The sequence below is a fragment of the Glycine max genome, chromosome 11 (genome assembly GCF_000004515.6).
Source record: "Glycine max cultivar Williams 82 chromosome 11, Glycine_max_v4.0, whole genome shotgun sequence".
NCBI lineage: Eukaryota > Viridiplantae > Streptophyta > Magnoliopsida > Fabales > Fabaceae > Glycine > Glycine max.
In genome coordinates, this window is record NC_038247.2 from 32,712,428 (window position 1) to 32,730,310 (window position 17,883).

General features: G+C 33.2%; 1 long non-coding RNA gene and 1 pseudogene across 6 annotated transcripts; both read right to left on the bottom strand.

Moving 5' to 3' along the window:
* LOC100789325 (uncharacterized) overlaps positions 1 to 17,883 on the bottom strand; it is a 120,020-nt pseudogene that overhangs the window by 61,316 nt on the left and 40,821 nt on the right.
* Positions 2,779 to 9,380, bottom strand: LOC121173047 (uncharacterized). 6 transcript variants are annotated; one of them, XR_005887170.1, is made up of 5 exons: positions 8,794 to 8,985; positions 4,281 to 8,304; positions 4,135 to 4,203; positions 4,019 to 4,044; positions 2,779 to 3,886 (listed from the first exon to the last, which is right to left on the bottom strand). It is a non-coding gene; the product is annotated as an uncharacterized lncRNA (long non-coding RNA). The 6 variants fall into 6 exon arrangements; XR_005887168.1 differs by adding an exon at positions 9,335 to 9,380 and having other exon boundaries at positions 2,780 to 4,044; positions 4,135 to 8,304; positions 8,794 to 8,895; XR_005887172.1 differs by having other exon boundaries at positions 2,780 to 4,044; positions 4,135 to 5,327; positions 5,411 to 8,304.

Here is a 17,883-nt window from a genome sequence, read left to right on the forward strand (position 1 = left end):
ATATTTTCATCCCATTCCAAGAAAAAAGAAATAAATAGAATAGCGTGACCATTGGGTGAAGTGTGAACCGCTAGCTGAAAGATAATTGGATAGGAATAATATTCATAGGAATGGGAACCCGGCGGCGGTGCGTCTATGGATAATGTTTTTGTTTTGGCTGTTCCTTTTCGTAACGATTACTCATTCTATACATAAATAAATACTATATATTTATGAACAAGTGGTTTCAAAGTTCAAATTCAAATACTGGTGCATATGATTACAAAATAAATATGGTGCATACTTGTATTACATATTCAGAGAAAGAATTTTAATGTTTAGATTGATTTTTTTGTTAAATTCGGTGTACATCTTTATGGAATATAAAGATTATTCGTATTTACAGGATTTAAATTTAAAATGATATTTTATTTATGAGACTTAATTTATAATATTTTTTTATAATAATTATTTTTATATTAGAAATATCCATTTCTAAAAATAATATATATATATATATATATATATATATATATATATATATATATATATATTGAAAAGTCATTAGAAGAAACAAAAGATTAATGATAAGAATAATTTTAATTTTTTTATAAATTTAAGATAAATTTATTGTTAATAATTAAATTAATTAATTTTTTTTTAATTTTGATGAATGAAAGGAATAATGTTTTGAATGTACGAATAATTATTTAAAAGATTAACTTCTTTTAATAAATATTTTTTAATACCGCTAAGAGTGATTTTAATTTATAGAATTGTTTACAGTTAAAAACACTTATGGTTGTTTAAATTTTTTTTATTAATATGTGTCAATATTTTTTTCGTAAAGGCAATACGTATTTTTTATAAAAATTATTCGAATTAGGTAAGATTATTTAAGTTATTCCCTATGTAATAAAGTTAGATACTTGAATGTGGAGTCCAAGATTGAAAATCAAGACTATTAAATATTAATTAACGGGGTTTGGGTGTTCAGAACTTGGAGTGGTTCAATGTTGCTCTTCTTGCTAAATGGAAATGAGACCTTTTTAATGACATTGGGGAGGGCTTGTGGGGTGAGATTTTAATTTTTAAATATGAGAGTTTATTAATTTTCATAATAATGACTACTTGACAATGTGATTTTTTATTGATAATATATGTTTATTGAACTCTTTAAAAATTTTAAGGCATAAATAAAAATATTTCAAATAAATCATACTTTTATGTATCACAATTTATTTAATAATTTAAATTTATCATAAATAAAAATAATATCTCAAATTAAATATTAAATTTAATATATATTTTTAATAATCAATTCATGTTAATAATTATTACCTGAATTGTTTATATTTCTAATAATTTTTATTATCATATGCTTTTTTTAAAAACAAATCATTGTAAAATAATGAAAAACATAATCTCATCTATAATAAAATAAAATAATAGTAGATATCATAAAGTATAAAAAAAATACACATTTTATAGGTTTATAACTTATAAGCATAATCACGAGATAAATACTATGATTCGTGATTTTTATGCCTATTTACAATATAAATATCATTACCTTTGTCTCTAAGTTTTTTTGTCATTCTCTTAATTGGAAATTCCAGATTAGAATAACGATTTGATTTTAATAGTTTTGATATGGTTAGGCACGAATCCGGATCAAACACGTAAATGACTAAAATTCGAATTGATTCAACTAAAAAATGGGGCCAGTTCAATACCCCAAAAAAATTGGGGTCAGTTCAGATTTAAATATGCAGAATGTGAAGGCATGGATATCGAGTCTTATAAATTAATTAAATATGAGCTGAATTAAACAGTAGGTATATCTCTGATTTCTTTAGGAGAAAAAAAGTTATATATTAAATGTGTAATTTATATAGTCATATGATCACAATCCATTATAATAAATTTATTAATTTTTTAATTAATTATTTTAAAATAATTCGAACAACAACGTGTTATGGAATGAAACAGTATAAAATTTTTTCTCATCCATAATTTCAACTCCAAACTTTAATTTTAAACTTTTTTATCTTAATTTTTTCAATTGATCCGATGACTTTTTCAATATATCACATCATTCATTTTATTGCTCGTCATTCTGCTTAGTTTTCTCCCTTATTTAATTTGTTCATATTACAAGGTGCTCTTTCCTTTGTTATCTATAGACTTGTTTTTGGTGATTTGTGACCAAGTTTAAGAGTTTCTTGGGACTGAATCTTTATATATATAAGCTTTCATACTAAATTCAAGAATATTCATCATGGGAATCGTGATTCTTATACATGAATTTTTTTTCTTTGTACCACAAAATGATCCTAGAGTGAAAGTTTGATCAAATTAATTTTAAACTATTAAATATAATTAAGATGTATATTTAAATTAGTTTCAAGAATATATATTTTATATTAATGTGTCAGTGTCACGATAAAAAAAATGATTTTAGTAATTTGTCAACGAGACACGGGTGGAACGTGGAATGCCAAAACTTGGCCGAGAAAATTATCTCGCGGAAAAGAAGAAAAGAAAAATTGTTTACTGTTCCTTAATTTGTTCACCAAGTCTAATGAGAACTTTAATTGCTACTACTATGCCCAAGGAAGGCGTTATTTACTTCATCATGTACATGCCTCCTTCAATACCATCTGTACACGCATAAGCTGAAAGACCTAGCTTTCAAACATCACCTGACCTGACAAGCTAACTTTATCATTTTTATGTTTTCCACCCCTCATTGTGGTTCTTCCTTCAGGTGACCAAAATTTCATTTCTGTAAAAAAACAGAAAGGAGTGTGGCATGTACATCCACAGCATAAGGAAATGTGAACTTAATTTCATTTCAAATGCAAAGAAATTAGATGGATGCATACCTTGTACTTTTACATTAGAGAGGAGAAAAGGTTTATGGGTATTTTCTTCACTTACATGATTCTTAACTTTTTTATTTTTAGTCAATATGAAACTTCACCTTACACTTATACTCCAAGAGAAGGATCACGAGAGTGTTGACCCAACCACCAAGCCAAAAGGAAAAATATATACTACATAGAATTAAGAATGGACAATATGGACATACTTTCTTTTATCTACTTGGTTTCCTTGTTTGTCAGGCTTCTTCAGTAACGATGATATCTCCTCCACATGATCAGAGGAATCAGCTTCTACAAGACACTGTGTTGTTGTCTTTGGATATGATTTTTGGAAGATGGAGCATATTCTGACATTTTCTTTTCTGAGGACAAGTCCTTATCTCCCATGAAAATATCTTCTTCTTGCTCAAAATTTGTGTGTTGTTTTTTTTGCATTTTCACTTGTCTTCAGACTTTTTCCCCTTGGTCTGAAAATCTGGAGATAATCTTGGGCTGGTTGGCCATGAACCAACATTGGGGAATGCGGTTGAACAATCAAATGCAAACTTTTCAGAGGTGAAACTACAAGGAGGTGAATCTGCAAGAGGTGCAGCTTTTTTAAATCCACCAGAGGAAGGACTGGCCTTGACCTTGTTACTTAATTCAGGGGTAGTAAAGACACTAAAAGGATCTACAATTTTATTCTTGGATCCGAATACTGCAAAATCTGCCTCTAGATCTAGACAGAATGGGGCAGCTACAGAACTCTTATCAACTGAAGGATTTCTTTCCTCAAACTGCCAACTGTTATGTGCACCCAGCTCTTCCTGGAGAGTAGAGTTTGAGTAGTGAGATGGCATTTGCTTTGATGAATTTGGCATACTTCTGCACTTTTCGTCCTTAGTACTGTACTTATTTCGTGTGCTTGCAAAAGCATTTTTTTTTTTGTTTTCTAGGGCTTGCAAAAGCATTTCTATGCTTTCCTTCTGTTCTCTCCTGTCAATATTGTTGATGCACATGCGCAGTGGACTCACCCCTCACTGACATAAAATGCAGACATTCCAATTAAGAATAGGATCTATTCCTTATGAATCAAATAGATTATTATTCATATGCTTGACCCTAATGAGTGTGCTTTTATGAGTCAGAGAGGGATTGATATGTTATATTACCGGCAGCAAGTGAGCTTGACTCTTCGCTGTCAGAAAGTGGACAAACAGTCAAACACAGGTGACAGTATAGAGAAACATAACAATTACAATGAAACACGGGACTATTATGGTTATACCTCAGCAAGCTCGATTTATCCTTTACATCTTCTGGAATTAAATTTTGAGCGTTGAAGTTCCCACCTAATCTATAAAATTAACGACAGCACAAAACCATGAGAAAATGCTCATCCCACTACGGAGCTTCTAAGAATAATGCTCATACCTTGACCTGCTAGCAACATAAAAGTCAAGATCATTCTCTAAGTCGCTTTTGGAAAATGAAGAGTGTGGCTCTGAAGATACAGAAAAAGAGCATAAAAGTAAAAACACCATCTTGGAGTGATATATAAATCGTTACTTACGTCAATATGTGACGGACTCGCAAACCAATCAATAAAATCATACATGCCAGATGCTCATTACATGACATCAGATCTATGAATAAGTGAATCACATTGACTATCAATCTATTAGACCAAATTCTGACCTATGAGCAGTTTAAAAATTCTAAGCTTGGCTTGTAGATAAGCAAAATGAGTAATAATTGGTGGACACCTCTTCACTCCAAACATCTCACTATTACCTATCATTTTTCTTTATCTCGCTCTTTCTATCATATTATATCATCCATCATACTACATGTCTCTCTCTTTCTCTCAATACTCAATAAGTGTCAAATAGCTTTTTTGTGTCCAACACTAACATTCAATTACAAAACAATCACAAGTACTGTCATGGGTTTTTGTGTTTGAAAAAAAATAAAAACTGGTACATACTGCTCAAATAGTTAGTCCCGTACTAGAAGTAACTTTTGGCCAGAGAAGATGCTTAGTATTTACAACTTGCTGAATAAATGGTTTAGGGTTGAGAACTTGAGATGCTATTGGTCAAGCACATAACCTGACTTGTGATCACACGTGCATAATTGTAGCTCAAATTGAGTATAACTTATAATACATTCTTAAGAAAGTAGGACATAAGGTTCCCGATATGTTCATGAAGTGTAAAATGACCAGGCTATTCCTAACATAATTTTTGGGTGCATGACATAACAGAAGAACAGAAACTCAAAGTCACAGTAGCAAATTAATTCAAATAGGTAAAACCATAGAAATAAAATCATCTTGTTTGCCAAAAATAATTCATCTTGTAAGTGTCATTGGTGTTCCAAGAATAATTTCTAAAACTTGGAAGTAAGATTCTATTTGATAGTTTAAGAAAGCTAAGTGTACCACTCATGTCCATCTCTTTCATTGCTATAGCTGAAGACCTGCACAGCCATACATACCACCATTTTTAAGTCAAATATCTTTATGGGAAACAGGGGAAGGTGCGCTTTAGTACAGCAAATACCATTTCTTTGGGAGTAGGTCTTTAAAAGCATAATTTTCCATTTTGTAGGCCACACTTTTCAACAATTCAGGAGATTTAGAACCCATTTGAAAAGTCTTCTAACACGAGGTATCATATCCCGTCTTGTCAAAATTCTTCTCATCAAGGAAGCTGGAACATGCTATATTACACAAAAGGCAGAGAAACATTTTTTTCAATATCAAAAAATATAGTCTTGTCATATGCCAGCTCTGGTATTTTTCAGATTATGGACCAAACCTAGACAAATGTGGTGGTCCAGGCAGGTTTTTGAATCATTGACCCAGGAAACTATATTGATATATTATATATGAATGACGCATTTCAGCGGAATCCATTAAGCAAGTGATGCAATAGCTCAATCTCTCTAGTGCTTAAAAACAATAGGTCCAATCTCTCAAGTGTGGTCATTGCTAAAGTGTAAAAAATTATGCATCTCACGTTTCTTTTCATTTTTTACCCTTCAGTTTAATGTTTTCTTCTTCTGTCGCTGCTACTTATTTTCGCGGGGGGGGAGACGTTATTAGTTATTATTTCATACAACCTTGATATAACAAATGGAACATGTTCACAAGAAATCAGTTGAAGTTACAGCAAATGCATGGAGTTTTTAGCAACGTGTTAGAGAACAAAAGTATTAAACAAAAAGCAAAAAGATATAACAAAGAGAAAAAAAGAAATTAGCTATAGATTACCATTCCACAAGTTTTCATCACTATTTTTAGTCTTGTTGAAGAATTCTTCACTAACAGAGTTATGGTCATAAAAATGCTTGTCGTTTCCAACAATTGCTAAGCTTCGCCTTACTTTGTTAAATGGGTAGTCCGAAGAACATATAGGTGAAACCTTGATATCTTGCATCATTGTATCCTATAAGTAGTGTGTCACATTTTGAATTAAAATGGGTAGAATGCAAGTATATCAATCAGAGGAACAATATTATAGGTCCAATTCCAACTGTGATCTAATCAAAAGACTAAAACTCTAAAAGAGGCAGAATAGACTAAAAGAACGAGGAAGAGGTTCCAGAAGTAAAGAAATCAAATAAGCACGTCGATATCTTGGATAAATTGCTCTTTACTACCTAGCCTCTTGTAGTTGCACTCTTTTTCAAACAACTCCACTCAGCATTTTTTTCGTAACTCAATCAGCCAATCCCTCAACTTTGGTTTAAGACGAAAAGTTAACTTTTCAATCAACGTTAACAGCAGTAAAACATTTAACTTAACCCCTCCCCCTAAAATTTCCTATTTTTTTAAGCGGAATGTGCAAGTGGCATGGGTCTAAATTCCATTTTTCTGGGGGTAATCTAATATGTAAAATTAGCCTTGGGCCAAATCGTAAAGGCAGTCTTTGTTTGCGAAGGTAAGCCTACGTTATCTAGACCTCACTAGTGGGAACCTCATGCTATAGAGAGACTTCTATTAAGGGGGTTAAGAGATAAGAAGAAAAAAATACAATGATTACTTTGAAAAAGGGTGGAAAGGTAGGGTGTAATGTGTAATTTACACTAATATATTTTATCATATTACCATTACTGGTAATGACTAAGTCAACTATCTTTGCTTATAACAGTCAGATCCGTCACCTTAATCATGATTGTTTCTAATTAAAATACCATTGCCAAGTGATGATTCACTAGGTAAATTCCCGCTGCTTATATTATATTATTATATATATTATATCATATATATACAAATCTGGCTTTTCCAAAGCAGACTCTCCATACTCAATGTTGTGGATAAATTTCATATTATAACTAAAGATTATGGACTAACTTATCGCTCAACTCATCAGTGCTCCATAACTTTTTTCAAACACAATGTTATACATTACATTATGGTATCCTGCTAATCAATAGACATCAAATGCATACTTCAATTCTATTCCATGGAAGAAGAATAAAATGAATACTCAAGATATAACAATTACGAAAGCGCGTTAACATAAGAAAACTTGACAATTCTTGAGACAAAAACTAAATATGGAAAATTTATATATCAGTTCAGGTATCAACTAATGATTGACAAAGAACAAATAGTTATAGAAGATGCAGATAGGATTATACAAAATGAATGTGTGTGTGTGTGGTAAGATGATTTCGGTATATGCTTCACCACTTCAAGTTCAATGTCATTCAGCTCATGGCTAAGTTTCTTTAATTTTGATTTCCTTCCATCCTTCTGCATTGGAGAGTAGCTATACGAATTTATGCAAACAACAAATTCCAAAACACATTAAAAAAGATTCAATCTGTCTATCCTGACAGCCAGTGTAATGCTTGAATGCTACTAACGCTTTATGTAAAAGGACAACAAGTGAGGTTATGCTGTTCATTAAAATATTGTCAACCAAACAAAATTTCAATTTTATATTCAATAACTTACAAGTGGATGTTGCTTGGTGTGAATGATTAAGCCTACCTCTCATGAAACGGAAGGGACAATTGCCCCAAACATTTACAACTTGCAAGTAGCATAAGATATACTATTCAAAGAGCACCTACTTGGGCATCATTATTCGTAAACAGTTAAAGATGCCGTGATGGGTATTAAATAATAACAGGTCATGTATAAAATGACAAAATTCTTAACTAAAATTTCCATAAATGCGAGTGAGATGATATGATGATATACTGTGAATTGAAGCTACTTTCAACATTGTAATTAAATCAAAGATTTTTAGCCATAAAGTCATGCAACTGGCAATACTAATGGAGTAATCTTTAGCCATAACGTAGTTACACCAATCACACGCTGGGAATACTAATGGAGTAATCTTACAGAAAGAAGGAACAGACAAATGAAATCTATTTAATTACCTAGCCCGCTGTTCTGGTGAATGAACCGGTGTCTCTGTACCAACTTTACCCAAACCTAGAAGGATTGAGTTAATGTTATATATGTGAAAAAATGTCAGTGTGACAAACAATTGAATAAACATTAGTATATATAAAGTTTTACTTTATCTGAATGTGGAAGTATATCATGTAATCATCTAAGAAATAACACCTATAAGAACACAGATGTATTGGAAGATTAAAATTATGAATATCACAAACTAATTTGAGCGACAAAAACAAACACAGAATGTTTTAAGATATCAAGTTCCGGAGGAAGGAACTAACATTAAAAAAATTGGTTTCATTGCTACATTTGAAGATCACAAATTTAACCATTATCATCAATTTTTTACTTCCATTATTATGTTCACAAGACAAAAAATTCAGCCATCACCTTTTCTTCCCACCAAAATTAAAAAGGAAATATCCATATATATTGTAGATGAGCATATAATTAGCAATAATCACAGGGATCCAATATGAAGCGGGAGGGGAACCAAGATGAGTGAAAAGCAATATATACCTTCAAGTGAAAAAGAAACATGATCTTCACAGGTTGGACACTTTTCTGCAGCGGTATTTGGCTCATCACCACAAAACAAATCCATAACAGAAAATTCCGAGTCTGAGAACAAGGACAAATCAATAGGAGAGGAACAAAGTGAGGAGGGCGACAGACAATTGATGATTTTGAAAAAGGAAGAGCAAAGATAGATGTTAAATAAATTCCAGTGTTGTGGCCTCGAAAGCAAAATTGCTAAGATATAATCTAAATTTTACTACTATATCAAGAAACACATTCCCAACATACATTTGTTGAATATCTGTGATATACTTCTTACATTGATCAGTTACTGTCTTCCATTGATTTGGGGGTCCATGGATGTATTATTATGTGGAGCAATAAGTATATCATGAAACAATAGAAATCATGCATACAAGTAGGCAATGCATTCATTCTCCAACCTCATGAAGAGCCCCTTTGATCCATTCAATTGCCTTAAGATTAACTAGTAAAATAGTAATAAAGTAGAAGGCTTAATAAATGTAAAAGTATCACTCACATCTTTGGTGATGTTTCAATCTGGCAGCACAAAGGTGCCCCTGCTTCTGTATACATTAATTATATATTTCACATCTTAGTTCCATATTGCATTTAAATGAAACCAGTCAGACTGGCTAATGTACTAGATCACGTACTTGCCTCTTCAAATCTGCAAGAATTTGCTGTAGCATCCACATTGGTAAAAATTGTTGGCTGAGTTTTTGAGATACTGCCTGGCATTGTAGAAATAGTGATTTCTCCATCATCCCTCCATTGTTGTACAGGCAATATGGGGGGAAATTGATAATTTTAGTAAACAGGACATAAGCAAGAAAAGAAATAGAGAAGCCATTAGGACAAAGGAACCAAAAAGAAGCAGTATTAGCTACATGGTTGTCCTTTGGGAAGTCTATCAGATCATGAAATTTTTTAGCCTAATGAGTAATGACTACTTTACCAAAAGTCCCGAATTAGAAATCAGGTTTTAGCACAGAGGAACAATTTTCATTTTAGGCTTTTAGCTGATTAGTGAAACATCAAAAATGGGAAACAAAAGAAAATGGGTGGATAATGCTAAGCATCCTTATGCTATTTGATCTAAATCTCATGAAGAAACCTTTTCTCACTTTTTCAAATAAAAGGAGAAGATCCTGGATAGGTTTAAAAACATTTAATTTCTACAATAAGCAATAAATAACCCTCCATTAGCTAGTAATAGTCCGGGCTCATGATTCATGTATGATTCAAACATGACAAGATTGGGAAGCTACTTAACTGATCAATAGTCTAGTGTTTTACTAATCTCGCTTTTCAAGCCTGTTAAAGAACACAACAATAAAACTGCTACATAGAAAGAACATTAGATGTGTTAAACTCAGATAAATTAGGATGAAAAATGTGTACTCTCCTTTGGAGAATTCTCATTTAAATAATATGATACAATCTGATTTCTAGCTTTAAAGTTTGCTAAAAAAATTATATATGCTAACCTACAACTGGGCTAAGTAATCAAGGATATAATTACACAATTACAACTATACAATCATACAAGATATGCTGGTTTAAAGGGCCAACAAATCTGCACAAATAATGACAAATAATCTGTCTATCAATCTTATTGATGGAACCTTCTTTCAGAACTTGGTTATTCATAAGCAAAACCAACTCCATTGTATGCTGATAATACAAGTGTCATACAGATTGCAACAAATCTTGTATACCATGAAAGAACAAAGCACATAGAGGTCGATTGCCATTCAGTTAGGGAAGCCTATGACCGTAGAATTATCACTCTACCTCATGTCTCAACATTTGTTCAACTAGCCGATGTCCTCACCAAATCTTTGACATGTCAACCACATAATTTCCTAGTCAGCAAATTGATGCTTGTAGATTCAGCAACATCAATTTGAGGGGGGATGTCAATAAGATTGATAGGCAGATTATTTGCCATTATTTGTATAGACTTGTTGGCCCTTTGAACCAGCGTATCTTATATGATTGTATATCTGTAATTGTGTAATTATATCCTTAATTACTTAGTCCAGCTGTAGGTTACCATATATAGCTTTTTTTTTTAGCAAACTTTAAGGTTAGAAATCAAATTGTATCATATTATTTAAATGAGAATTCTCCAGAGGAGAGTCCACAGTTTTCATCCTAATTTCTCTATGTTTAACATGTCAATAAGATTGATAGGTAGATTATTTGCCATTATTTGTGTAGATTTGTTGGCCTTTTAAACCTGCTTATTCAAGGTTAGAAATCAAATTGTATCATATTATTTAAATGAAAATTCTCCAGAGAAGAGTCCACAGTTTTCATCCTAATTTCTCTAAGTTTAACATGTCAATAAGATTGATAGGTAGATTATTTGCCATTATTTGTGTAGATTTGTTGGCCTTTTGAACCTGCATATCTTGTATGATTGTATAGCTGTAATTGTGTAATTATATCCTTAATTACTTAGCCCAGCTGTAGGTTACCATATATAGTTTTTTTTAGCAAACTTTAAGGCTAGAAATCAGATTGTATCATATTATTTAAATCAGAATTCTTCAGAGGAGAGTACACAATTTTCATCCTAATTTCTTTGAGTTTAACATGTTATCAGTCTAGGTTTTGATCCCAAGCTAGTTTTTTTTTTCTTCTCTGCACTCCCAATCTTCAAGTTCCCAGTTCTACTATTCACACACAATACTGTTCATGTCGTAGTACTGTTCATGCGGTATTGTTCTTAATTTCTCAAGTTTCTTACTTTTTCTCCTCCTGTGATTTTTTTTCTTAGCATCATGTCTACTAAAAAATATGATGCCCTCTTTGTTCGTCTTAATGGAAAGAACTACTTCACCTGGACATTTCAGTTCCGAATCTTTGTCAAAGGCAAGGAGCTTTGGGATCATTTTGACGGAATTGATTTTGCTCCTGACAAAACTACGCATAAGGAGGCACGTGCCAAATGGGAGATCAAAGATGCACAGGTCATGACTTGGATCATAGGCTTTGTTGAGCCTAATATTGTCCTTGATATCAGACCCTTCACCACTGCAAGAAAGATGTGGGACTAGCTAAAGAAAACCTATAACCAAAACAACACTACTCGCAGGTTCTAGCTTGAACATGAAATTGCCTTTTTTCAACAAGATAGTCTCTCAACTTCTGATTTTTATTCTCATTTCATGAATCTTTGGGCTGAATATACTGACATTTTCTATAAAGATTTGTCAACTGAAGGACAAATTGCAGTTCAAAACGTTTATGACACCACAAAACAGGATCAATTTCTTATGAAATTGAGATTTGATTTTGAGGGCATTCGAACCAACCTAATGAATAGAGCTATTGTCCCCTCCTTGGATGAATTCCTAAATGAACTACTTCGTGAAGAACCACGTCTCCTCACTCAAACAAACATGGAACAACATAAATCTGCATTCCTTCCTATAGCATATGCAGTACAAGGCAAACCTTGAGGACGAGACATGAGTACTATCCAATGTTTCTGCTGCAAAGGCCATGGACATTTTGCTTCCTATTGTCCTAAAAAGTTCTACAATTACTATAAAAAAGAAGGTCATATCATAAAAGAATGTCAAACCACACCACCACGGAGAAATGCAACATCCTTCACTGCAACTAATGGCTCTTCTACTGCTCATGTTTATGGGGATCAGAATCCACCTACTTTTGTGCCAACTTTAACCCCTAAAATGGTTCAAAAAATGATCATTTCAGCATTTTCTACATTGTGTCTTTTAGGTAAAGCTTCTTTACCCAACTCTCCTTGGTATTTTGACTCTAGTGCATCTAATCATATGACCAACAATGTTGTTGCACTTACCAATGTCCCAAATTACTTTGGTAGTTTGAAAATACACACTACATATGGAAACAATTTACCTATAACAACAATTGGTGATATTTTATCATCTCTTACCAATGTTTATGTTTCCCCTGATCTCATTAGTAACCTTATTTCAGTTGGTCAATTAGATGATAATGATTGTAGAGTTGAATTCTCAAAATTTGGTTGTCTTGTGTAGGATCAACACTCAGGGAAGATGATCGCGAAGAGGCCTAAAGTTGGACGTCTTTATCCTCTTTATTCATTGTTGTCACCATGTTTTTTCTGCCTTTTATTTCTTGTAATTTTGCAACTGTTAATTTCCAATTATGGCATAAGCGTCTAGATCACCCAAATTCCAATGTACTTCATGAACTAATGAAATATAGAGTGATGCTTACCATTCGGGTATAACAAATTACATTATTAAGCATTTGTTGACAAGTTTAGCAAATTAGGAATGTTCAGAGACCGATGTTCCTTGAGGTTGTGTCCACTTATTCCTAGACCATTAAAACAGTTATCTAAACCCATCATGTGTAGATTTTGTTGTTCCCGCTTCCTTAGTTCAAAGTATTGCTTCTACTTGGTAGAAATAAGGAGTTCATTACAATTCATTCCACCATGTAACCACCAAATTTCTGCAGAATCACTCTTCCCAAACTCATCCAACCAAACTCCATTTAAGTATAACTAACATCAAAGATTTACCTCTTCTGCATAGACTTTCTTGACTGAAAAATTCCCATCCTAGCGCAGCGATTATCATGCATCAAATAGATACAATGTTTGGACATCAGAAGAAAAACAAACATCATTCAATTTATTTGTTCAAACAAATTGCAATTTGAAATGGCACGCTAAGCTAACTATGTTGCAAAACATGAAAATCATGTTTTGAATTTGCTGCAAAGACAATGACTAGTATTTTCTACTTTCTTTTTTTCTTACTCAGAAAACCTCATGATTTCCATGAACATTTACATGTAATCAATTTCCCAGAGTATACCATCTTCTGAATCAGTGCAAGTCATCATTTCAATTTTTCAATGCAAAAATTTACGTTATCATACAAGATATTGTTAATCCTTCAAATAATACACAGGTTTTGTTTGTTCTTAATCATACAGAATGTCATAATTTGATTAAAAGTACATTGTAGTATGCGTCAAAGGTCGTTCAAATTTCAACAGAAAATTCAACTCACAGTAGTGACTTTCCGCCTAGATACTCCCATCCATTGCAACATCGTGCATGACGTGATCTATACCTAACACAAAACAAAGTAGAATCATAACGTTCAAACGATCACATTCGGAATTTCAATTGAAAAAAAGTACCATTTTAAAAACAACTAATACTATTATCTTAAGAGAAATAGAAAACACAAACGCGATGCTAGAGAGATTTTGCAATTACAGAGAAGAAGACCTACAATGGCGAATCAAGATCTGAATCTATATATCAGAGCATAGTGAACGTTGAAAGGTGGAGCTGAAAAAAACCCCTGTTTCACTTTCAGTGTTTCTACGAAAACCAAAAATTTCAACTAGAATGGCCTTGCGAGAAGAAACTAAACATCAAACTATATATAAAGAAATTTTTTTACCGAGGTTAAACTTTAAATATTAAAAAAATTATATGCTACGCAAAAAAAAAATCAATTTTGTTCTTGTAACTAGTTCATACCTTAGTGAGGGAGACTTGACCTAAGAGCATTTGAGTGTTAAGTGTGATTTCTCTTCTAGGTTTGATTGGAGAGGCATATATAGGATTGAATTATAACTGATTGATCTAATACTTTCAAAAGGATCTATGTTATCATGGTGTAACTAGTGCCCCGAGTTTCCTAAGGATGTCTTACGTAACGTAAGGGTCAATCATGTAACAGCCACTTGTGACAGCTGCTGACACCTAGTAACCCTAGTGAGTCGGTCGGGACCCGATTATCCATGAATTGCTTAGGCCAACCGAAGTGGGTCGAGGGGGTACACAACCCCCAGTCTTGAGTGCGTGAGCATGAAAAGACTCAAGGTGAGGGCAATGTTCACGGGCTGACCGAAATGGACCAAGGAGGTACAGATTTATATATTTCATATGTTTTGTGAATAAATATTAATTTTTAAAATTATGTATTCTACTTAAAATTTCTCCTTTTTTATAGCATCACGTATAATAAAATGTATTTTTGTGTAAACCTTTGTAATAAGTAATTGTTACACTGGTTGTTTTTGCACAAGAGGTAAGATTAGAATTCAGACTTTTTATATGATTATAATTTTTAATAAACTTTTTATTTTATATAAATAAATGTTAATATACATGTGTACAAATACTTAAAAAAACATATAAAAGTGAAAGATCAAATGATATCATCATACCAATGTATTTCTAAAGAGATACTTCCTTACTAGTGTTTACGTTATCATGTCACTGATGTGATGTAATTTCTTTTTTATAAGTGGAAAAATAAGAGAAAACACAAAGGTACAACTGTTTCCTTCCTGAAGTGTGTGAGAGAATGTAAGATTCTAGTCAAGTGCATCGATCTCCCTTATAGCCTAAACAATAACAACATCAAGGTGTGTATCAGTGTTAACATTGGGCAACAAACCAAGAGCCACCTATGAGTCGGATTCACAAGTCAGAACTCGGAAACCTTTATTCCAAGCAAACTTGAGTCCACAATAAATTGCCATTAATTCCACTAGAAGACATGTTGCAATTCCACAGCTGCCTGAGTAACCCATTATTCATTGTCCCAACAAGTCTCGAATTAAACCACCATATCCAGCATTACCAGGATTACCAAGAAAACTTCCATCAGTGTTCAGTTTGAAAGAATTTGGAGCTGGGTAGTCCATCATACAATAATCTCAGTAGTATTTCTGTTCTTGGGTGGAAATACCTTGTTAATAGTTGAGTGAACATTCCAGATTTGACTCAAGATGAACCAATCCTCCCACTCTTCATTGTTAAAGACTCGAGCATTGCACACCTTCTAAAGAATCTAGCAAGTCACCAGAAATAAGGTACCCTTGTTTCTTCTTGCATAATGACACAACCAATATGCACTATCTTCATCAGTATTAATTTAAGAAACATCTAGCTGAAGAAGATCCTATATGCAACAAGATTTGTTGAAGTCATGAAGTAATGGAGAATTGTTTCCTGTGGATCACCACACCGATTACACAAAGAATCTAAAGCCAAATGACGATAAAGCACGAAAAGGTTAGTGGGAAGACTTTTGTGGCCAGTGAGCCACAAGAAAATTTTTATGTTTTTTGGTAAATGGAGTTTCTAGATCCAAGAGTCGTAACTTGCAGAAGATCCAGGGGTAACCAAAGTTCTTGTGAGCCAGCCATAAGTTGTTTTGGTGGGAAAATACTCATCTTGAGTAGCCTTTCAAATGATAACATTAGAAGTATTCTCATTAAGAAAGATATTGTTGAATTTTTGTCGCATGCCTAGTGGAATTATTGTAGCAACCTCATTCCAATGCCAAATCCCATTCCAAAAGATGTCCCTCAAAGTTAGATTAACATCTTGAATATTAACATGATTCACGGACCCAACCACACACCCATCTTGATCCCATTTGTCATACCATATGGACAAGTCACCTCTCCCAACCCGAAAAATGAATCCATCTTACAAGGCTTTTTTAGCTTTGATAATGGAAGCCCATGAATAGGAAGCTCTATTATACTCTCTCAAACGCAAAATGGAACTCCATTTCAAGTACTTCTTTGATAATAAACATACCCATAACTTGTTTGAGTCTTGCAAAAGAGACCAAATGTGTTTCCCAAGTAAGGTAACATTTGACTCCCTGGCTTTACAAATGCCTAAACCCCCTCTTGATCTTGGTTGGGTAATGGTTTCCCAATTCACCAGTTGGAGGTTGATTTACCCCACATAAATCTCCTAACTATGTTATCAATATTATTGCAAACTCCCTCTAGGATCCACACATTTTGCATTGTGTAGATAGGGATAGTATCCAACACAGCTTTAGCCAAAGTGACCCTCATTGGCCTATTCAACAATTTAGCTTTCCAACCTACTAGCTTGCTATTAATGCGGTCCACAACAAAGCAAAAATCATAAATTTTCGCCCTCCTAGTGAGTATAGGAAAGCCCAAGTATTTGTCAATTTTATTCATATACTGAAAACCCAAAATAGAAGTGTACTTTGAGATTTTCCTCCTTGGAACATTGCTAAAGACTATGAATCTAGACTTGTGGAGATTAATTTTCAAGCCTGATGCTTTACAAAAGGAATCAAGAACCTGGGAAACCAGAAGATCTTGTGATGTTTTTGCACTAGTAAAAAGAAAACAATCATCCACAAAAAACAAATGAGAAACTGAAGGGCCATTGTGAAAGACTTGAATTGGTGCCCAAATTTGTTGCTAAACTTTTTCCTATATGTGAATAGCTAGCTTTTCCATACAAAAAACAAATAAATAGGGCAATAGAGGGGATCACCTTGCCTCATACCTCTTTTAGGAGAGAAACTTTCTAGCATTTCATTGTTCCACTTGACAGACAGAGAAGTAGAAGTACTACAATTCATGATCAGCTTAATAATAAGGGTAGGGAAACCAAACTCAGATAAGTTGAGCTAAATAAAATTCCAATCAACCATATCATAAGCTTTTTCCAAGTCAATCTTGAAAAGAAGGAGTCCAAATTACCTCTCTTTTTATGCATGTAATGAGCAATAATAGTATTATCACGTGTTCCCCTTCCTAGTATAAACCTACTTTGACAAGGCCCTATCAACTCATCCATGTAAGGTCTAATTCTCTAGACCAAAACCTTGGATATGTCTTTAGCAGACCATTGCACAAGCTAATAGGGTGAAAATCCTTCAGAGTAGTAGGATTGTTCACTTTAGGGATAGGAATAACTTGGGTCTCCTCAAGACCTGGATTGATCTCCCTAGTAGCAAATGCTTGAGCCACCAAATCCCAAACTTCATTCCCCGCCGTATCCCAATAAGTTTGATAAAAGATAGGCCGAAACCCATCTAGGCCTAGTGCTTTATAAACTCACATGGAAAATATAGCATTATTCACCTCAATAATTGATATTGGTTGAACGAGAGATTCAAATAAATTTTGTCCAATGTTGGGGATATTTTGAAGAATTAAATTGCATGGATCACAAGGGCTTCTATTTTGGAAGAGGTTTTTAAAACAAGTATGGGCCTCCAT